At 36.4% G+C, this 23,282-nt stretch overlaps 1 long non-coding RNA gene across 1 annotated transcript in view; it reads left to right on the top strand.

Moving 5' to 3' along the window:
- The first annotated feature begins 8,766 nt into the window (after window positions 1–8,766).
- The window catches only part of LOC137634255 (uncharacterized), a 15,284-nt gene continuing 768 nt past the window's right edge, over window positions 8,767–23,282 (top strand). The window contains exons 1-3 of the long non-coding RNA XR_011042494.1: window positions 8,767–8,902; window positions 19,290–19,386; window positions 21,444–23,282. The exon at window positions 21,444–23,282 is cut by the window's right edge and continues 768 nt beyond it. This is a non-coding gene — a long non-coding RNA (uncharacterized lncRNA). The remainder of the gene's footprint in view (window positions 8,903–19,289; window positions 19,387–21,443) is intronic.

The following is a 23,282-nucleotide window of genomic DNA, read 5'->3' as shown; positions in this document are numbered from 1 at the left end:
GCGACCCTATTCCATTTTCCCTACTGTATTTAGATTTAACTTTTCCAATGTTGTTTTAGAGTTCGTTTAATATTTCTTTTCTAGCTTTTCACAATTTTTAAATGATATTTCTATATTTAAATATGCTTTCATTATTTTCTTTTTCAAATAGTAGTAGGCTTTTTATCATATCTCATTTCTATGTGTTTTCATTAATAAAATACGCTCATTTCTTGAAGCATTTAGCTTTTTTGACGTGTAATAAGAAGTGCATCAGAGTTTCTTCTTCCTCTTCACATAAGTTATATTTCCATATCAACCTTTTTTCAAATGTCTTCCGCCATTGCAGATTTACAGTAGTATTAGTGCGTGTTCTAAAAAGTAGCTTTGAATCCTGTCCGTTTCCATAAATTTTTCATCTTTTCTTTATATATTATGGTTTCCATCTAAAGTATTTTCAACTTCTAAATATTCCTTCCATAGCCATGATTCTAGTTATTTAATTTAGATATTTTACGTTAGAAGACCCTAGGTAGTCTATTGGCCAGGGCACCAGCCACCCATTGAGATACTACCGCTAGAGAGTTATTGGGTCTGTTGACTAGCCACACGGTTAATTTTCCCTTTGCCTACACGTACACTGAATAGTCTGGCTTATTCTTTACATGTTCTCCTCTGTCCTCATTCACCTGGCAACAATGAGATTACCAAACAATTCTTCTTCTCCCAAAGGGTTAGCTACTGGATTGTAATTGTTCAGTGGCCACTTTCCTCTTGGTAAGGGTAGAAGAGGCGCTTTAGCTATGATAAGCCACTCTTTTAGAAAATCAAACCGTTGTTCTCTAGTCTTGGGTAGTGACATATATAGTCTATGTACCATGGTCATCCACTGTCTTGGGTTAGAGTTCTCTTGCTTGAGGGAGGGTACACACGGGCACACTATTCTATCTTATTTCTCTTCCTCTTGTTTTGTTAGAGTTGTTATAGTTTATATAGGAAATGTTTATTTCCGTGTTGTTACCGTTCTTAAATTATTTCATTTTTCCTTGTTTCCTTTCCTCACTGGGATATTTTCCATGTTGAAGCCCCCGGGCTTATAACATCCTGCTTTTCCAACTAGGGTTGTAGCTTAGCAAGTAACAACAACAACAACGACAGCAATAACAATAGCAATAATAATCTACGTTCAGAACTTGGAGCCTCTACGTAAGAATTGAAAATCTCGTCATGAAGCACTAAGCAGAGGAGTATCCCAGAGTATCCCTGTTTTCCTTGTTTCCTTTCCTCACTGGGCTATTTTCCCTGTTGGTGCCCCTAGGCTTATAGCATCCTGCTTTTCCGACTAGGGTTTTAGCTTAGCATTTAATAATAATGATAATAATAAAAGTGTACTAGGGCCAATCTTATTTTGTATCCAGACTATTGGTCTATCGAAATTATTGCAGAGACATAGAGTGAAGTTCAAGCTATTAGAAGGTGATACAAAGTTTTACTTCTCCTTAAATGACATTGGTGATACAGCTGATTATTTATTAAAATAAAACTTAGTTTATGGTGGTAGAAAAGAAAAACAATTTAGGAAACATTGGTGACATCCAAATAAATATCAATAACAACCTGGTCCACATATCTAGTAGAATTAGTGACATAGGTACCTGTATCACCTGACTAGTTTGTCTCTGCAGTGCTAAGATACAAATGTAGTAAAAATCGCAGGATATCACCTTCGAAATTACTTTATATAAAAGTATCTGGATAAATATTCTGTAAATAAACGTGTGATTTCCTGTGCTATTTCCAGGATTGACTACTCATTACAATATACTCAAAGTGCAACTTGAGATATAAAACAATAAAAACATAATAAACAGAGGAGAAAGGTTGATAAAAGGTGTTCCACCCCGAGAAAGGCTTACTCGGATATCAAAGCCAGAGAGTTTGAGATATGTTCAATGACTCATCAACTTATCAGAAGAGGACGTCCTAAATATCTCGGAGAATTAAAGGTAAAAAGGTCGTTCAGGAATGGCTGAGGCAAGGGACGCTGACACTGCCAAAGCAGGACAGTACCCTAGACTCGGTCAGTCCTGGAGCCTCCTTGCCATCAAGCTAGGATCAAGAAGGGCCAGGTAATGGCAGCTGATGGCTTAGCAGGTAGAGCTATAGGTTCCCCCATTGTGCAGCTAGCAAATCATGTATAATAGTTGCACCACTGCTGTGATTCCAGAGCTTTCGAATATGTGGCTCCAAGATTATAAAACAAGCTCACACTAGACATTTGTAGGACTGATGATACTAAGGCTTTCAAGACGTTGAAGACTTTCTTATTCGTGAAAAGTTATGATAACGTGGATTTGACCAATTACGCAGATTATGCTATATGATGCTCTAAATACTTAGGAGGTATACGATTAACAAATCTTGTAGGTCTGCATAGCACATGATTTTTCAGTGTGTAACAAGACCAGTAAAAACAACCCTTAAAGTAAAGTCAGTTAAAAAACCTACCCTTAAAGTGAAGTAAGTTTTTGCCATTTGTTTCTATTGCGATCAGTTCGAGAACTAGTCTACTTATATGATTAACTAGATTGGATATCTTTCAACACATTTTCAATAGTTCAAAACACAATCTGTATATTAATTGAGCCATAAAATGTACAATTATAAGCGCTTATACGAAGTTGTCCGAGCTCTAATGAAACATTTCAACTCAGATAATGTTACACTGGTCTCAATTTCTTAATTAGTACTTTCATCAATAGTTACATTTCATGCATATTTCATTTTTGTTTAATTCACCATTTTTCAGTTTTTTTTTTTTAATTCAATGTCTGGGGAGGAAAGTTGGTCGGTGTCTGAAATTGAAACCAATTCACTACGATGACAGTAATCATGAAAATTGGGAATCCATTTTTACACGGACGGAATGCGGATACGACAATTCATAAAATGGAGAACAAAATCAATAGACACGGAAGACCAAACAATACTTTTGGATAAACAAAGACTTTCAATCTGACGAAGAATAGGAGAGCAGGTGTTTCAAATGAAATCAATAATGGTCGAGTGATGAAATCTTGCTACCAACTCGCATGTTACACCTTTAAAAGAGGTGTATGCCTTTTGTAAGTCCTCTTGAGCGTTCGATATAAATATTCAAGAATATTTTGATGACACTCTGTAACGTTTTCTCTGGAACATGATTGTATTTGTCTACAAGTATTAATATAACCTTCATAACTACATCCAGAACATATTTTCGTATCGTTTATCAGCGGCGAGGTGTGATGTGAGGTGGGGTGGGACATCCTCCTGGATATTCCCGAGGTAACATTTAATGAACATTAAAATTCTCTGTGAAGGTAAATATTTAAGATTCACTCCCACGCTCCATTCCTCATTTTCAGTCATTTCTTAATTGGCATTAACAGTATAATGTATTGCCACTGATAACTCGTTATCAAAATTCTTTTCATGACGTTTAACCTCCTGAATGATTTCATTTTTCATTTGTACAGTACATACATTCTCGGATGGTGATATATGATGATTTGCATATTGTAAGGTACACAAGGCTTACAAAAACTACTCTAATAATTCTATAAGTAACAAAATACTGATAAATCATAAACAGTAAGTTTATACAACTTTCTGTAAATAAATAGGACTTGTAGCTACTAGGGTTGTAGCTTAGTTATAATAATAATAATAATAATAATAATAATAATAATAATAATAATAATAATAATAATAATAATAATAATAATAATAATAATAATAAAGGGAATTTAATGAAAGACCAGGCGTTGACCACCGTTATCAACAACTTAACAAGGCAGTTTTCGTGTCTGGCCCGTTGAGCAGCGATTTCTTCCTTTTGACGCGGTCACTCGGGAGCTTATTATGAATATGAAGGACGGTGGTGTTGGTTAGGTACACCTTCTACTCTCCTTGAAACTTTAATCACTTTTAGTTCGTATTTTCCAGTGATTGGTAGTGGTCCTGCCGCAGTGTGATTGTCGATATGAGTAGCTCAATAGTAGAAGGGAGAAGACTAGGTGAGATGAGATATTAAGTTAGTTTTGCTATATGTATGTACAACAAATGCAGCCGTTTCTAGTCCACTGTAGGACAAAGTCTTCGGACATGTCCTTATTCATATCCGGGGTTTGGGCCTTTTATCACCACGTTGGCCACTGCGGGTAAGCGATGGTGGGAGACGTTAGCCAACCAACCTAGTATGGATGGCCCTGACTAGTACCGATCACGGCAATAAACAAACTATCATCAATCAGAAAGATATATATATATATATATATATATATATATATATATATATATATATATATATATATATATATATATATATATATATATATATATATATATATATATATATATTTATAGGTAGTAGGTTGGCCAGGGCACCAGCCACCCGTTGAGATACTACCGCTAGAGAGTTATGGGGTCTTTTGACTGGCCAGACAGTACTACATTGGATCCTCCTCTCTGGTTACGGTTCATTTTCCCTTTGCCTACATACACACTGAATAGTCTGGCATATTCTTTACATATTCTCCTCTATCCTCATACACCTGACAACACAGATTACCAAACAATTCTTCATCACCCAAGGGGTTACTGCACTGTACTTGTTCAGTGCCACTTTCCTCTTGGTAAGGGTAGAAGAGACTCTTTAGCTATGGTAAGCAGCTCTTCTAGGAGAAGGACACTCCAAAATCAAACCACTGTTCTCTAGTCTTGGGTAGTGCCATAGCCTCTGTACCATGGCCTTTCACTGTCTTGGGTTAGAGTTCTCTTGCTTGAGGGTACACTCGAGCGCACTCTCCTATCTTATTTCTCTTCCTCTTGTTTTGTTAAAGTTTTTATAGTTTATATAGGAGATATTTATTGTTGTTACTCTTCTTAGAATATTTTATTTTCCTTTTTTCCTTTCCGCACTGAGCTATTTTCCCTGTTGGAGCCCCTGGGCTTATAGCATACTGCTTTTCCAACTAGGGTTGTAGCTTAGTAAGTAATAATAATAATAATAATAATAATATATATATATATATGTATATATATATATAATTCCTGAAATACTCCTAAGGGGGAAGGGGGCCATTTTAACATACGTATACGGTTCCTCCTTTACCACCAAATTGTTAACAAGCCGTTATGGAATTAAAATATAATATAAGTCGTATTATACACCAACAGAAAAGTTTATCAATGTTGAACTCTCAACATGCACACTGCGACATTTATTATTGCCCTGTTAGTCTGTAGTAACCCTGGTCTGTAGAAGGGTAATACCGCACGTTACTCGTCAGTGCACCACGGAAGGCAATCGTTAATGGCCCTAGACAATACAGCGTTCCTTTGGCCCCAATTGCACTGGCTATATCCTTCATCTTACCCCCGTTCTTGCTTCCGTTCTTCCATCTTCACTTCCAATCTATCACGACTTTTACCTCACTTGGACGATGAATGGCCTCCCAGACCACAACGGCGGGTTTTACAGCCAAAACCCATCAATCCAAAAATTTGTTTTGTTGGCTGCCTTGCTCTTCCTAGATCTAAGATAAAGGAGCACCGAATCTAAAGTTTATGAATCTCTTGAGAAAGGGAAATGTCCAAGGAATGAATTGAGAATGCCTCTCTTGCCTCTTTCACCCAAAGGCAACCATATAAGTTACTTCAGTCTATTTGCTATGGCTAGTTACCGTGGTTCTAGTAAATGGTATAAACTGTTACCCTTTGATCTAAGAAAAGTCGGTGGTTTGGTGTGTAGATATATCGTATCACAAGACAGAGTGCATAGGACAGTGGAAAGTTGTGGAACCTTGAGTATGAAGCCCCCTCTCCCCAGACAAATGGCAGTCACATTTTTCACCTGAAGAATATCTGTTAAAGAAAATGATTGTATCCTTGTCAATTTGTAGAGTTTGAATCACCAAATGGATGAAGGCATGGGAGTTGCAGTCCTATACCGTGTCATTACTGCAATATATATATATATATATATATATATATATATATATATATATATATATATATATATATATATATATATATATATATATATATATATTTATATATATATATATATATATATATATATTTGGCAGGAACAGAGAAACTTTCACATCAATCCATGAAATTTCCATTTGGATATGTGAATTATTCTGGGAACAATTTACTCCACCTCCAAAAATAACCATTCAACCCAAACCGAAATAAACTTTTTCTGAGGCTTTTCAATGGCAGATATCAACATGAAAATTTGTATGGACAAAGTAAATATCCCTCCCATAAATCCCTGAAAATTTCATTTAGATATGTGATGTCTTCTATGAAAATGGGTATGAATATAGTTCGCATAACATCGATCAAACCATGTGAAAATCATTTGGATATTTGTAAAACACTTGGAGTAGTTTGCGGCTCCTCACTGATTTTTTTAGCTATAAGTCGTCACTTACGAACATGGAAATTTGCAGAAAAAAATATATATCTAAATAATCCCTTAAAATTTCATTGGAATATATTTACTGATATATGAGTTATTAACCCCGCCGCCGAAAATACCAGCTGGTCCCCCACACCCTCACCCCGCTCCGAAATCTATGGCGATCTAAAATGGCTACGTCGACTTTTCTATAGAAATTATCAATACGAAAATTGGGATAAATGTAGTTCACATAACACCCATCAAATCCTGTGAAAATCATTTGGATACCTGTAAAACTCTATGATTAGTATGCTGCTCCTCACTGATTTTTTAATAGAAACATCGTTGCTTACGAATAAAAGTGACAGCCAGACCATGCATATAGCAGGCATGAACATGAAAACTGACAGAATCAAAGCTTATATATATCTAAATGATCCCATTAGATTTAATTTGAATATGTTTATTGGTATAGGAATTATTGACCCCGCCGCCGAAAATATCAGCTGCTCCCCCCCCCCCCACCCGGCGATAATAATAAAAGGGAATGACTGTGCTATGGGTTGGGTGAGATTCGTTCGCGAAAATTTTGGCATTTCATATAATATCACTCACTTAGTTCGCGACAACAAAATTGAGAACAGCGCTGCGGTTATCCAAATTAATTGATGATGTTTGGGAGGGTAGGCCTAATTGTGACCAAAAAGTTTTGTTACGCATCTGCAATTAACGATAGCTTGTGGAACCTTTCAGTTTTTCTTTCGTAATCATCGCCTTCCTAATATTTTAACTTATAAGAAACGTATCGGCTAAAGTTCCCGAATACTGTCATATCTCAACCATTTTTTTAGGACATCATCTTCAATTACCCAATGGCCACCTAGTATGTGTAGGTAGTAATTGCAAACATCTGCTGGGACTTCGATATAAAGTAATCTGCCAATACCCTGTAATGCCATAGTTAAAACATTCTATACATGTTATCTGGCATGTGTTAAGTTTTTTTTAACGGAATACAATGCATCCTTAAGGCATTTAAGCTAAGTGGGAGGTACATTTAATAGTTTATTTAAAATTTTATGAAATGATAAGTTTAGTACGCCGTTTTGGTTGCTGCCCTCACATCCCCAATTAGGTACTAGTGCTTCAATAATGTGGATTTGTCAATAAACGATCTATATGCAGTATGAAATGCTGAATGCATTTAAATGACTACAATAAAATGACCGCGAAGGTCCTGTTGAGAATGAGAGTAGGGTTCTCCTGAGGTGTTGGACCAGAAAGGCAGCCCTTGAAGTAAAGTATATTCGTTGGGTGTGGGTGGGTAAGTTACATGTCACTTTTTTCCTTCGTATGTTTTCCCCCTCCTAACAACCATAGTCTCTATGGCATACACAAGTTCTGTATTTTTTTTTCCCAACAGTGTGTGATTTATCCATATCAGCCATTAGTGGATGATATAATACGCTTGGCTTTTCGGACTTCCCTCTCCCAAAATCTGTTTCCCACTGGGATCCCCAATACTTTATTATGAGACGTTTGTGCTCACATTAATGGTTAGGAATGCACAAAATTATACAGCCAGTTGGGGAAATATGTGGTTTATGCATTCGGCGAGAAATCAAAGTCATCATAATCTCCTCCTATGCATATTGATGCTAAAGACATCTCGGGTATAAGAGGTGCATTGATAGCAACTAGATTTCCGGAAGGGAATAGGCCTAGTTTTGGATACTATGGCGGCTACCCATTCAAATTTGAACCAAACCAAAGTTGCGTAAAGACCGAAAGATCCTTTAAACTTAGTCTATACTGTGTGGTCAATCGCTCTCTGAATCACATAGAGAGAGAGAGAGAGAGAGAGAGAGAGAGAGAGAGAGAGAGAGAGAGAGAGAGAGAGAGAGAGAGAGAGAGAGAGAGAGAGAGAACAAACGTATGCAAGCCTGTTCTAACCTCCAGCTTTCACGTTAGAAACTGTACATAGTCCTGTAAAATTGTACTAGTACAATGAAAACTATTTGAAATCACACCGATGATAATAATAGCGTTAGCCAGGATGTTTTCAAACTGCCTAGAGCCGTGGATAGAGATACGGCTCTGCAATTGCCGAAGTGGTCTGTTATCATTTCTAAAAAATACCGCATTGTTGTAAATCCCTTTAAAATTCAGAAAAAAAAATACTTTGAAACATATTCTTGTTTTTAACCTGAAGCGTATTTTTATTTTTATTTTAAAGTTTTAATCAAAACAGAACCATCGCGTCTGCGCTCTTATCCGCGCCAAATTACAGAACAAGTTAGTAAGTTACTTAACCCGAAGCCAGGCTGTCGTCTAGAACGCCGTGAGAGCATATCCGAGTTTTCCACAAGCTATTGAGACTTAATAAACCGATGTTGCATCGACGATAAAAGCGTTGTCACCATTGACTATCTAATAGTGCCACATATTTATTTCAAAGGAATTGAGCAGGTATGATAATCGGAATTAACATTTTTTATGGCCAGTTGAGAAAGACTTCATTATTGCTATCTGTCATCGTTGAGTGTTGGTCAACTTGGTCACTCTTTACTCATATTTACATTTGTAAGTTTTTATGTGAAACGTAGAGGTCTTAGATGTCGGTGTAATTGTAAAACGTAGTCTGTGCTTTAACTGGAAATGCTATATAAGGCAATGAAGTAAAAACAAGCATCGAAATTCAATAGAGGTTGGTTTTATATTTTAGGCTAAGCTTCTAGCTTAGTTCGCGACTCCTGTCCACTTGTAGTCGTAGTCATACGCGGGATGACTAACTTTATTCTTCACAGTGGTTCACATAGAGTTTACAAGGTTGGGCATGCTATGTGAGAAGACTGAACGAAGACATAAACTCGACTTAAACCAAAGACTAGGCCTAACAGCCCTCTCGTAAGATTCGGCTCGGCAATGACATTTGCTTTTATATGGTGCCAAATTGGCACTAGGCCTACACATTTCTATACTGTGTATTACATAATACTTCATTTTATAATTATTTTTAGGTAGTATAATTGCCAGGCATTGGAAGGTCTTCATGTAGGCCTAGGTTATATGATTACATAACTGGGAAGCTTCCCTTAAAGTCATTCACTCATGTTAGTTCAAGCAAGAAATTCCGTAGGAGGGTCGATGTTGTCCCTTTGGTCCTTAACTGCACTCCCTTTTTAGCCTTCCACTAAAACCCATCCGTGCCTGCTTCCATCTTGCTGACCAACCTCTTAACTTTTATGTCATACTACTGCAACTGTTGAGCGCTCCCTCAACTGCATATAGGCATCGAATGGCCTCCCATGCCCCAGTACAGGTTTTATGGTCCAAAGTCATAAATTCAATCCAAGAGACCATTCTAGTTCTGTCTTACCAGTCCTGTATATTCACTCACTCAATAAAGTCTTATGTTGCCTGAGGCTGCTGTTATTCTGTTGTCATTTGTCATATTGCTGGATTTGGCATTGATTTATGCATGCTGAGGTATTTGATAAATGGAACAATTACACTTAGCTGTAAAAGAAAGAATAAGTTATAGCTTTGTAATGCCAAAACTTACTTTCATAGGACTCAACGTTTTTTTTTTTTTTTTTTTTTTTTTTTACATCTCGTAACACTTCGTTCCTTGATGCATTAGCACTATGTTGCAATTTAAATTTGTTGACACATTTCTGTAAATTTCACGCGGAAATTCATTTAGAGGTGCCAATGTCTTTTAGGGTATTCATTTTCATCTTGCATCAAATGTTTAAGGTTTAAAAGTCACCCAGGAATAGGAGAGGCACTATGTAATTTATCAGCCCCCCCCTCTCCACCTAAGTTAGGACCAGGGAGGGCCAGGCAATGGTTGCTGATGTCTTCAGGCTCTACCGCATCCCCCATTCATAGCTCTCAAGGATGGTGAGGCTGCAATCCCTACAAGAAATTATCGAGCTCCAATGGATCTCGAACCCCAGTCCAGCAAATCGCTAGGAAGTAACATTTTCAATAGGCTACTACAACATTTTTTAGATATTAATAGTTACATTATAAAAAATGCAATACTTTTAGGCATATAAGAATTAGTTTATTGATTCAGCGGACAAGAGGGGGATATCAAAGTTAGGTAATTTCCCTCTCCATATGCTCCTACATACCATGAAGGCTTTACTTCATCGCCAGCACTGGCCTTTCTGTGCTCCGTTTAGGAATAAACTGATTACCTAAGTGTTACACTTATTGTTCTGCGTTGTAATAAGCCTTTATTCCTAAAATTCACTCGTGCAATAGATCTTGGCCAATATTGATATTAACCAGTTTGAAACAAAAATATGATGCCCAACATAGCTAACGCATTTTTATAGTTAGTAATGTTTAGTTTCCATTTTCACCCAATGGAATACTGTAACCTCTGTATCTGAAATTAGCAACAAAATGCAAAATATTTCTGCGAAATTGATAGAAATATACTGGCTCGCAAGATAGTTACGTTGGTGGAAGTGTTGCAAAATATTGGACATTTTGGTGCTGTTCTGTTCAACATTCATATTGTTCATTAAAGTATTTTGGCGAACCATTGCAAACGCTATCGCTAAATGTTCTTGGAGCCAGCTTATGATTAAAGGAAACGCCTAGCGAAAAGAATGGTATAGAATGTCATTTCCCAAAAAAGAATATGCTAACATTTTAACTACTGATATTAGCCAAGATTTCGCCATAGACTATACTTTTTTTTCATTATATAGAATATGGGAACTATAAGTGAAACTGAATTAACTACTGTAAAATATATGATGATCATTGTAGCCTTTAGTAAAGAAACAAAGTTGGAACAGTTAAAAGGAGAGGGTATGAAATGAAAGGATTTAACGTATTTTTATTTAATTTTATTACTTGTAATCTGAAGGGAATGACTGCACTCATGGGACTAAAGGTCGTAAATCTATAACTCATATTCAATATACTTATAATAAACATTTAAACCCTAACAGATAAGCTGTTTGGTTCATAAATATCCTTACAAGTCCAAAGTGGGTTATGGTTAAGGGCACGGTAATGAGCAACAGCGTTAATGGAAATTATTAAAGAAAAATAAATATTAAGTAATTCATGATGAATAGAAAATTCAGTTTAGATGCTCGTAAATCTGTAAACAGGAAGTCCCCTATACACCTGGAGAAAATTCCATACTTCACCCTTATTCCCCAATTCCACAAACCTTAGTGTAAGAAAGAGTATACCACAACAGAATTTGCCGATGCAGTTGCCATGTTATTTGAATTAACCCTTAGCCATTCTTATTTGTGAAAGTTGAATGTCTATGCAAAGTATATTCATCACCATGAAATATTCGGCTGCATTTAGTATTGTATAATCTAGAAGTAATTTTGAATTCTCATATATAACCGAAATATAACGGTTCAACAAAGTTAAATTACGCAGACTTTACAATAGTACCGGTAGGCCCATTTCATGCCTTACGTTTTCAACACAGTGTTGCAAGTAAAGGGCTTCACATGACATTAAGATTTTAGGTGTGTTTTTTTCGAGAAACCCATTCCGTCTGTTTCTTTTTCGATTGCCCAAAAATTGGCTCCTTGAGAAAATCTAAAATTTTTAGTGGTCAATCTATTCTGAAGGGATGTTTCAGTTCATTCATTCTACCTCGTTTCAAGTATTGTTCTGTCTAGTCTTCAGCTGCTGATTCACAATTTATTTTTGTTGGGCAAAAATTTTCTGTCTAGAAAATTTCGTATTCCTGATCTCAATATTAAGCAATGTCATCGTTGTTCATTTACTTCTTTATGCATGTTGGTGTGGCATAAGATTTTTCATAATTATGATTTTCCATTGCATTCAGATCTTCTCAGACTCTACCACCCTGTACGTAGTATTAGGTATGCAATTAGTTCTAACAGTCTTATCATTTCATCATAGGGCTTAATTCTACACAACATTTTGAGTTTTATTCCAGCTGTAACCAGATTGTGCAATGATCTCTAACTAATCGGACAGTTCAATATGTGTAACTTAAAAAATTCAAACTGGCTGACTTAAGTCTCTCTTCATGGTTTATATATTACATTTGCTCTAAAGATTTTACTGCTCTAAAGATATTTTATATTTTTCATTCATCAATTTTCATATAGTTTATTCAATTCCTTATTTCCTTACCTCACTGGGATATTTTTCCCGGTTGGAGCCCTTGAGCTTATAACATCCTGCCTTTCCAACTAATAGTAAAGCTTAGCTAGTACTAATGATAATAATTCACATACAGACTGGTGGTTTTGTTTATCTCTGCACATGCTTGGTCGTGTGTTGGCCCGAGGTGTGACCGTTGAAATGCTAACATCTCTCAGGATTAGCCGTTCATTTTACCGTTCACAAGGACTAGCTGTTCATGTTTCACCATGACTTCGTTTATGTACTGATCTTTTGAGGGAGAAGTAATTACTGGACACTGAGACAAAGTTTTGGTAGAAATTTATAAACACTCATCTGAGAATCTCAAAATCTTGGTAGAAATTTGTAAACGCTCAGCCATTTTAGACCATGGTTCTGAACATTTGACCATAATTTAAGTTAGAAAATAACTTTGTACTCTAGCTTTTAAATACAAGGTTATGTTAATTTTTTATATGTCCATGCATGAAAACGGTCTTTGAATTTACAATCTCCAACAAATGTATAAAAAGCTTCCTCGGCTACCTATGTTGCTTCCTTATTTGTAAAACCTCGGTTGATACTAGGTGGAACCCCCAAGTTTGGTCGATAGTGTGTTGCATTGATCGCGGTGTTTATTGCTGCTAAAGGAACAGTAATTTCTAAGCCTATTTGACGGTACCTGATATTAATTGTATCCTGCCTCTGTCATCAGGCGCGCACTATTAAAGTAGCCAGTGACACGGAAAAAAATATTCCTGTACTTGGCCCACATTTTAAGCAATAAAAGATAACAATTTGATCAAACAATTAATTTAAAAAAAAAATCGGTAGAGTAAAAATAAGCACCAGATAACGAGAATGAATATCATGAATAGCACAATGCTTTAAACATGCCAATCGTTTATTAGTCCTAATTGGAATTTGGCTGATGGGGCCGGGTTAGCCATTCATCGGTGGTGCAACGGGATAACAATTTTCTGTTGTATTATGGAGTAAAACTTGAGATCCGGGATGACCAGGGAATCCGGAAAAAATATTGACAGTAAAATGGAAGAGAGGAAAGAGGTTAAGTATAAGGCTAATACTATTGCAGTAAGAGCGGAAAGAACGCTGCTGTGGTCCTGCAGGTGCAGGACTCTACGGGGTTTTGGTCCTTGTGGCATGACTCGAGAACATGGCGGTCCTTCAAATTTTAGGGAAAGTAGGTTTTAAGAAGAGCAGTTTGTTGTGGGAATAGTGTGGGTTAGAACGTGGTGACAGCTAGATTCGTTAAATGCAACCGTCAGCAGAGGAGGTAGGCACAGATCCATTCAACACGGGGCCGCTGAGCGTATCGTGAATAATGTGGGCACTGGGCCCAAGGTCAATAGAATTGGCCTTGACTGGGCCTAAGTTTCTCCTGGGAAGCGTAGAGCCATAAGTGCTACTGGTTAGGTTAGGAAAGTTAGTGTATTCATGTCGTGATACAGTGTACTAATAAACTAAGCCTGAGCGATGTAAGCTGATATAAAAACGATACCATTGCATGGGGCATCGTCGGGTGACATTCGAATCCTGTCCTAGAAGCAACACTCACGGAAATTCTAGTAAACTGATTATCGTGTCCGATAATTTTGTCAAACTTACCGTTGATTATTTAATTCATCAAAATAGTTTCTCTGTAAGGGAGGGTGGGGAAGAAATGGCCTAAGGGGGAAAAATATCTTAGGAATAACAGCCCGGGCTCCTTTCCCGGGGGGAAATCGATCCTAGGCTAATTTTCCCGGGGAGAATTTCAGTCAGAGGGAAATATTTCCTGCTACACCGGGTCATTTAAGCCGTAAACGTTTTAGGCCGTGAAGCGTTTGGCTGCCATTCTGTAGGCCGTGAGGCATTTTTCCGCCACTATTTAGGCCGTGAGCCGTTTAGGCTGCGGCTCATTAGGCCGTAATTTTAGAGCCATTCTTCATTTGAATAATATAGTTCCATTTGAGCAAGGGCTGGTATATTGGTGTGTGAGAGCGCAGAACCCAGTCATTTGGAAATACTGGGTTTCACAGCTGTGCATTAATCAGTACAAGATTCACCATTAGCACATTTCCTGTGCAGCCACCTCTCACACCTGCTGCAAAGCACAGGAGACATTTCCGTATCCGTAATCTTGAAACAGTCTCTAAACAATTAATTCAAAGCATTACTAAAGTGGAAACAATTTCGAAAGTTTGTCACAAGACACCCAGGACCCGCTAAGAGGGCCCAGGTCTTACTTTTAGTCTATCCAATTGATGACCAATGATCTGCGCCCTTTCACAAAGTATTTAAGGATGGGAGACTGTTTTTGTTCACTTTCCTTAAATGAGCCTTAAAACAAGCACTCTTGGAGTTAGGCTGGATTAAACTGAGAGGAAGATTTGCTTTTTAGACCTTGGGAGTCGTGGGAAAAGGTTGGCTTCTTTCTAGTACAACTATTAACTTACTACTTTATTTTAATTCCCGATTCTATTTATTTACAAAGATGATGTTAACATAAAATTGGTATGGAGACGGACCGGAAATGAGTTTGGTTGTTATACGGATCAGATTAAGCCCTCGTGCTAACGGAACACCTGATTAACTCCATCCCTATATTTGTTGCCAGGGAAGCACGTCTTGTTTGATTGGATAGCCAGTTATTTTCAAGTTGATATAGGCTCATTTAATTATAATTTATATTTCCACTTATTCTCGCAATGATAATGATACATCTCCCATGGTATCAATGAATGGTTGTAAACTTTGTTAACCATGTAGCTTAACGTTTCTAATTGTAATAAATGCAATATTGTATTCCTCCTCCTATAGTCTGGTGATAAGACAAGGACGTGAAAACTAAGTTTGTATGTGCCATCGGTGGACGTGATATTGTGGTGTAGGCACTGTAGGATGATAATTATATTGTTGCAATGTCCACTTTTGTGGTGTGATATAAATGTGTTGGTATGGTTTTAATGAATGAATAGGAATCACGGCCTAAACGATTTATATTCGGTAATTTAAGGAAAAGGTTTCGATAATATAGTTCACTCGGGGAGCGGGCGTGCCTCTCTGATTGAGAGGAAATAGTTCACATTTGCTTGTGACTAGGGTTTAGCCAGGTAGTTTTGACCAGAACGTCACATGGAATTCTAATTTTTGTGTCGAATGCCCTCGGTTCAATCACTTAACGTTAAGCTTTATCTTAATTGCAGTTTTTTTAGCCATATTCAGAGAGAGAGAGAGATAGAGAGAGAGAGAGAGAGAGAGATTAGCCTGGTCACACCATATTAGAGCTGCAGCCCAGAGCACTTTGGTTACACAAACAAGGTACCAACTTTTGAGAGTGGAAACATACGTGGGGTCATTTAACATACGTAGAAATGGGCGTCTATCGGAGTTGCTCTGCTGGAAAGGGATGCCAGACTCCCCAAAAGTTTCATTGATAAGAAATCTTATAGCTCAAGATTTCGCCAATTTTAAAAATCGGAGTAGATATGTGAGACTAATCTTTCAAGATATGTGATTGGCTATCCGATTTATTTTTATTTTTATTTTTATTTTTGATAAGTAAACTGTTCCCCAAAATGGTTCATTTGGCCAGGGTACCAGCCACCTGTTGATGAGATACTACCGGTAGAGAGCACCAGCCACCTGTTGAGATACTACCGGTAGAGAGCACCAGCCACCTGTTTACGGCTAATTTTTCCTTTGCCTACACATACACTGAATAGTCTCGCCCATTCTTTCCACATCCTCAGCTGTTCCCATTCACATGACATCGCTGAGATTATCAAACAATTCTTCTCTCAAAGAGTTACCTACTGCGCTGTAATTGTTCTGTGGATATTTTCCTCTTGGCCAGGGTAAAATTCTTCAGCTATGGTAAGCAGCTCTTCTAGGAGAAGGCCACTCCAAAATCTAACCATTGGTCTCTAGTCATAGATAGTGCCATAGCCTCTGTACTATGATCTTCCACTGTCTTAGGGTAGTTCTCTTGCTTGAGGGTACACTCGGGCACCCTATTCTATCTTATTTATCTTCCTCTTGTTTTTCATAGTTCATATACGATTTATTTTGATGTTGCTGTTCGTAGCATATTTTATTTGAATTGTTCATTACTTCTCCTTTAGTTTATTCAATTCCTTATTTCCTTTCCTCACTGGGTTGTTTTCCCCATTGAAGCCTTTGGGCTGATAGCATCCTGCTTTTTTCAATTAGAGCTGTAGCTTAGCAAGTAACAATAACAATAATATACTGTAGATGTACAGTAAATGGCAACGAGAGCGAGACTGTAAAGGTCAAGTGAGGCAATATGACTGAACAAGGTTTTTTTTTTTTTCAGACAATAGAGTCTAACAGATTAGTTTTGCATCTATGAGCATTTTGAAAAAAGCGAATTTTGAGGTTTTAACATTACGTATGGATGAAGCAGTGCAACCCCTGCAGACGCCTATTTCTGGATATGTAAAATAACCGCAACGCTCAATGTTTCCACTTTCAGATGTTAGTACCACGTTCGTGTAGCAAAATTCTCTGGGTTTATATACAGTGTCATTTGGAACAAATTTTGTACTTTTTAAAACCCAAGCTACGTAAAAATTTTCTCACTGTTAAGGCATCTGTAATACACCAGTAATTTTCTCAAGTACGCCTCATTTTGTTTCATATACGCCATATTTTATTTCAAATACTCGTCCTCTTTTCAAATACATTTCGTAAAGGCATGTGTAATACACCAGTAATTCTCTCAAATACGCTTAATTTTGTTTCAAATACGCCATATTTTATTTCAAATACGCGTCCTCTTTTCAAATATATTTCATAAAGGCATCTGTAATACATCAGTAATTCTCTCAAACACGTCTCATTTTGTTTCAAATATGTCACATTTTATTTCGAATATACGTCCTCTTTTCAACACATACTCGAGTAAAGACTCTGGGAACGAGAAGGCATAGTTACTGGCAAATAATGTTGCATCCTTGTTGCTACCAAGGTATCCCATCCTCTGTAATGATTTCGCACCTACCAATAAGTAGTTGTTTTATGATAATTGACAACAGCATTGTGATAGTCTAGAACGGAAATAAGCTGAGAAAAATACCGAATGTTATATCTCCTTGGGGGTATAACATGATGGGTTGATAGTGGAAGACATCTCTCGTTTCCGCACTGGTCACACTCGGTTGACACACGAGTTTCTGATAACGGGGCAACATTAGCCATGTTGCGATGAATGTTTGGTACTCTTGACAATGAGGCATTTGTTGATCGAATGCCCCACTTATTGTACTGAAAGAAATATCTCTGTTTGAGGTACAAGGTGAGGATGGAGGGTTCATCCTTGCCAAGATTCTTGGACGTGATGTGTCGTACCGTATTAGCGGCATTTTTGAATTTATTTCAGAAGCAGATCTTCTGGAAGCTATCTAACTGTTATAAGGACGTTTTTTTTTCTTTTCTTTTTTTTTAAATTGAATTACTATTTGTTTCTTTATTTATAACAAATAATATCAGCGTCAATGACCTTAGATTTCAGGATGCCAGATAAATCCTAATTAATCTCTCTCTCTCTCTCTCTCTCTCTCTCTCTCTCTCTCTCTCTCTCTCTCTCTCTCTCTCTCTCTCTCTCTCTCATGTCTGAAGGATAGAGTATGCACACGTGAATGATGGAGGAGCGGAACAAAACTAGAACGATATGTCATCTATTAGTCTTTTCTCTGTTCTTATTATTTTATAGTGATAGCTTAGCATATGTTACATAAACATGCTACATTTATTTTCACTTCTTAATTATGGACAAAGCCTCCCATATTAAGTAGTAGGTTGGATAGGGCACCAGCCACCCGTTGTGATACTACCGCTAGAGTGATATTGGGTCCTTTGACTGGCCAAACAGTACTACAGTGTATCCTTCTCTCTAGTTACGGTTCATTTTTCCTTTGCTTACACACACACCGAATAGGCTGGCCTATTTACATACTGTCCTCTGTCCTCATACACCTGACAACACTGAAACTACCCAACAATTCTTCTTCACCTATGGGGTTACTGCACTGTAATTGTTCAGTAACCACTTCCCTCTAGATAAAGGTAGAAGAGAGACTAGGTATGGTAAGCAGCTCTTCTAGGAGAAGGACACGCCAAAATCAAGCCATTGTTCTCTAGCTTAGGGTAGTGCTATATCCTCTGTATCATTGTCTTCCACTTTCTTGGGTTTGATTTCTCTTGCTTGAGGGTACACTCGGGCACACTATTTTATCTTATTTCTCTTCCTCTTGTTTTGTTAGTTTATAGTTTATATAGGAGATATTTATTTTGATGTGGGTAATGTTCTCAAAATATTTAATTTTTCTTGTTTCCTTTCCTCACTGGGCTATTTTCTCTGTTGATGCCTCTGAGCTTATAGCATCCTGCTTTTCCAACTAGGGTTGCAGCTTAGCTAGTAATAATAATAATAATAATGTTACACTTCCTGAATAGCAGTTATTCACAACAGTTGGTGAGTAGTATTAATGCGACGTTGGAAACCTTGCCGATTGGAGGGAACGCTCACAACAGTGGGTAGCCTACAGAAACTCATTTCCGCAACTGTATACCTCATAATAAAGGATAAAGTTACTAAAGATAAATGTTTGATGCTTATAAACGAAAAAAAAAACATTCCCAAAGACCAGCTTTATGTTAATAACATCTTTTTTGTTTCCAGGTTTTTGAGACAAGGAGTTTAATTCAATGTAAATGTAGAGCTGCGATAGACTCTCTAACGAAAATCTCTTCTGCCAGCTTTTGTTGACGGGGAAAATGTAAGTATAATTGAATTTTTAATGGGAAATACCTGTTGTAGTATTAATGACTAGAAATTGGTGAAAGCCTTATGCAAATTTGTAACTTGGCATTAACACTGAATAAGATAGATTATAAGTTAACGAAAGTACTAATTTCATTAAATAGTGTTAACTGTTTTACCATCATTTATTTTGTAATAGAGACTGGTTCAAGCCCTTGCTTTTTTTTTAATTGTTTATATGTTTACATTGCAAATGGGATATATTTTTTTTTTATATAGAGAGAGCTTTATGTTGCATTTTATCATATTCGTAGTAAAGTCCATTTTCTATTATATATTAGTTCATCCATTGTGAGTTTTGTCCTAGTGGAGTTTATCTGGTAGTTTTAGGACCTGACGACATATGTGCGTTTAAAAATAATGTTCATTGGAATGTTGCTCCATACTTCATTTATTAAAGCAACATATAATATTATTTAGTCTGTGATGGTCATCAGAGTTGGTTTTAAGATTAAATAATGCCACTTCCATCTCAGGGCAATTATAAGATTATTGATACATACAGACCACATTATATGGGACGGCGTTGGTACCATCCAAGACATATCACTAAATATGTTATTAATTAATATCAAAGTATGCTAAGTCAAAATTTACTAAGATATATGATATTTAAGTAGTATTAATGAAATTACATAAATTTTCGTATCCTTCAATACTTGTGCGTGAAACCCAGGGTCTCCATAAGAAAAACATTCAGGTTCTCCCAATATGTAGGTCAGGTGTGTCCTCAAGATTCCTAGTTGCAATTAGAATCACTTATGCTTGTGCTGCCTTGTTTACAAATTCAAGTGCTTCCCTGGTAATAGGAAGTGTTTTAATTCTTTCATTCTACCTTATTTCGAGTATTGTTCTCCTGTCTGTTCTTGAGCTGGTGACTCGTATCTTAATTTGTAGGATAGAAACAGTCTATTCAAGTCCTCATTCCTGATCTGGATATTAATCTCTGACACCGCTTTCAGTTAGTTCTTTATGTTTGTTGCATAGAATTTTTCATAATTCAGATCATCCATTGCATGTAGATCCCCCCAGACTATAGATCCTCCCAGACTGTAGCATCCTTTTTGTAGTACTAGGTATGCTGTTGATTCTAACACTCATGCCTTCTCCATCATAAGGCACAATAGTACACAGCATTTTAGAAGTTTTATTCCAGCTGTGACTAGTTCGTGGTATGATCTTTCCAAATCTCGGTCGATTAAGTGGAACGTTAGACGTTTGAACTTTCTGTAAAATCTGTTCTGTTGAACAGGTTGACACAAGTCTCGTTTTATTAGTTTATGTATGGCCTATATATGTTAAGGTTATTGATCTTATTTTTTTATTGATTAGTTATATAAAGTTAATTTTCTATTCCCTTATTTTCTTTCCTCACTGGACCCCTTTTCCTGTTGGAGCTCATTGGCTTGTAGCATTCTGCTTTTCCAACCAAGGTTGTAGCTTGGTTGGTAATGGTAATACAGTAGTAATACAGATTTTTGGTGAAACAACTATAAATTTTTGTGTAAAATTTCAATTATTTCATACAAAATCATCACTTTAGTAGTCTGCTCTTGGACCTTCAGTTTGTTAGCTGGTTAGTACAACACAGTATGTGATCAAAATTACATGTGATCTAAGGAGATTTACCAGTGTCATCTTGCAGGAACGCATGATAATCTTTCTACTTAAGGTCTTGGAATGTCTACGTTTTCACTTTTATTCATTAATGGATAAATAAAGGTAGTGGGTTTGAATGATGAATATGATTAACTTTAGCAAATAATGATATTCCAAAATTGGGAGTCAATATGAATTTTTGTGGTAAGAATTTCATATCTCCACTTCATAATTATTTTTCTAGAAGAATATAAAGTAATGACATTTTATTTTGATCTTGTAACCCACACATTTATCCCAAGATGTTATATGTCCATTTTGGCCATGGCTAGTAGCTGTGATATTTAGCTTCTCGCCATTTGATTAAAAAAAAACTTTGTGTTAAATTTCAAATCTTTTCCTTTTTTTTTACAGGTTACAACTTCCCCGCAAGGTAAGGATGTTATACCGATCACCTATGAGCCAGTTAGTGAATTACAGGTTAATAATATTTATTTTTCATTTTATTCCAGAAATTATATTGGCCTTTTTGGTGCCATATCAGTCCACCTCACTTAGGAAACAATCGGTTTCCATTAAGGAATAAGCTCTTGCCCTTTGAATAACTGTCTTAGGCTTGCAAGTTCGGTAATATCGACACCGTATCAGTCACTGTCACAATGGAAGTCTTCAAATCCTGAAACCATTCTGGTGGTTTCAAAGTTTGCTGCTTTTGATATAGTAATTTGCATTTGGCGTAGATAGTTAAGTAGTAAGCAGTAAATTTAATTTTTAATTGGCTTCTGGCGTAAATATACTTAATTGGCTTTTGGCGTAAATATTACTGTTAATTGGCTTTTGCGTAAATACGACTGTTAATTGGCTTTTGGCGTAAATAGCATTATCTATAAGGGTTTAATTATCGGTTGCTTTTAAGCGTAAACTATTATTTACTGGCAATATGTGAAAGCTTTATTATTTATTTACTGATTAAATTTTAATGCTAACATAAACTGGAATGTCTAAATGGCATTAAGAAATCAAAGAGGGGAAAGAAAGATGCTGTGAATTGGCTTGTGGTTGTCTTTGGGTTTACACATGCTAGTGTCTCTTCCTAGGATTTCCTTAGTTTAATTTTTAATTCTTTTGAGTATTTCCTTATAAGAACTTTTATTTTTCTGTAACAAGTAACTCTTCTTTTTGAAGGCGTATGTCACATTTATATGATTTATGCAAATTTTATAACCTGTTGTGTAGGTAGAATTTTTGTTCATTCTATATTTGTTTTGACTTGTTTTTTGTATAAACAATTTATATTTGTTCCGTAACTGAAATACAAACCACGCTATTTACATGGGGTAATTACTTTCGGCGTAGCTGAATGACGAGCCATTAGAATTTTAACGAGGGTTTACTTATATTTTCTGTGCTGAACACATTTTATGCATTTCTGGGTCGACCTGTGACGACCGGTGAAAAGGGTCCTTCTTTACACTTTTCTGATATAAATCTTCCAAATATACCAGAGAAAGATAAAAGCATGGAATGCCGAGGTTACTACCCTCGCGCGAGCACCTTGTGGGTGTCGTGTATACATCAGGGGCGCATTTTATTCATTATTGTATTGACTTTCCATTTTATGTGAACTATACATTTCATGCTTTATTGTATTGACATGCTATTTTATGTGAAATTATATTTTATGCTTTATTGTATTGACATGCCATTTTATGTGTAATGTATATTTTAAGCTTTATTGTATTATCGTGTTCTAATTATATATATTCTTATAACATGCCCCTTTGTGTACTTGGCTCATTAGTGTTCGGTATAGCAAGGGTTATCCAGAAGTTTTTTTTTATTAGTTTGAAATGGTTAAAAATTTTAAGCAAGTTTACAGATTAAAACATTAATGATACAGTAATTATGTTTAGATGAAATTTAAATAGCCAAGAAAAACCAGACTTTATTTTATCAGATATAAAACTATTAACTTTTAGTCCATTTTTTTTTTTAAATTCTGGATAACCTATTTCTCTTCAGCATCGTTAAAGGAACACAAAGGTATGGGAGTGTCGGTTTGTACATTTTTTTTTTTCTAGATAATTTTAAAGGATATTGCGAGTTAGGGAATTTTTGTTTTCGTGGTAAGCAGAGTTAGGTAGAATTCCGTTAATATTTTCTCTTAGTTTTCAATAATTTTCTATATATACATTCTCGCATTCCTCGATTTTGCTTTGCTGGTCCAATTAATTTCCATCGTTGAGAAACAAA

This window comes from Palaemon carinicauda, chromosome 44 (genome assembly GCF_036898095.1).
Source record: "Palaemon carinicauda isolate YSFRI2023 chromosome 44, ASM3689809v2, whole genome shotgun sequence".
Lineage (NCBI taxonomy): Eukaryota > Metazoa > Arthropoda > Malacostraca > Decapoda > Palaemonidae > Palaemon > Palaemon carinicauda.
This window is presented reverse-complemented; position numbering and strand designations above follow the sequence as displayed.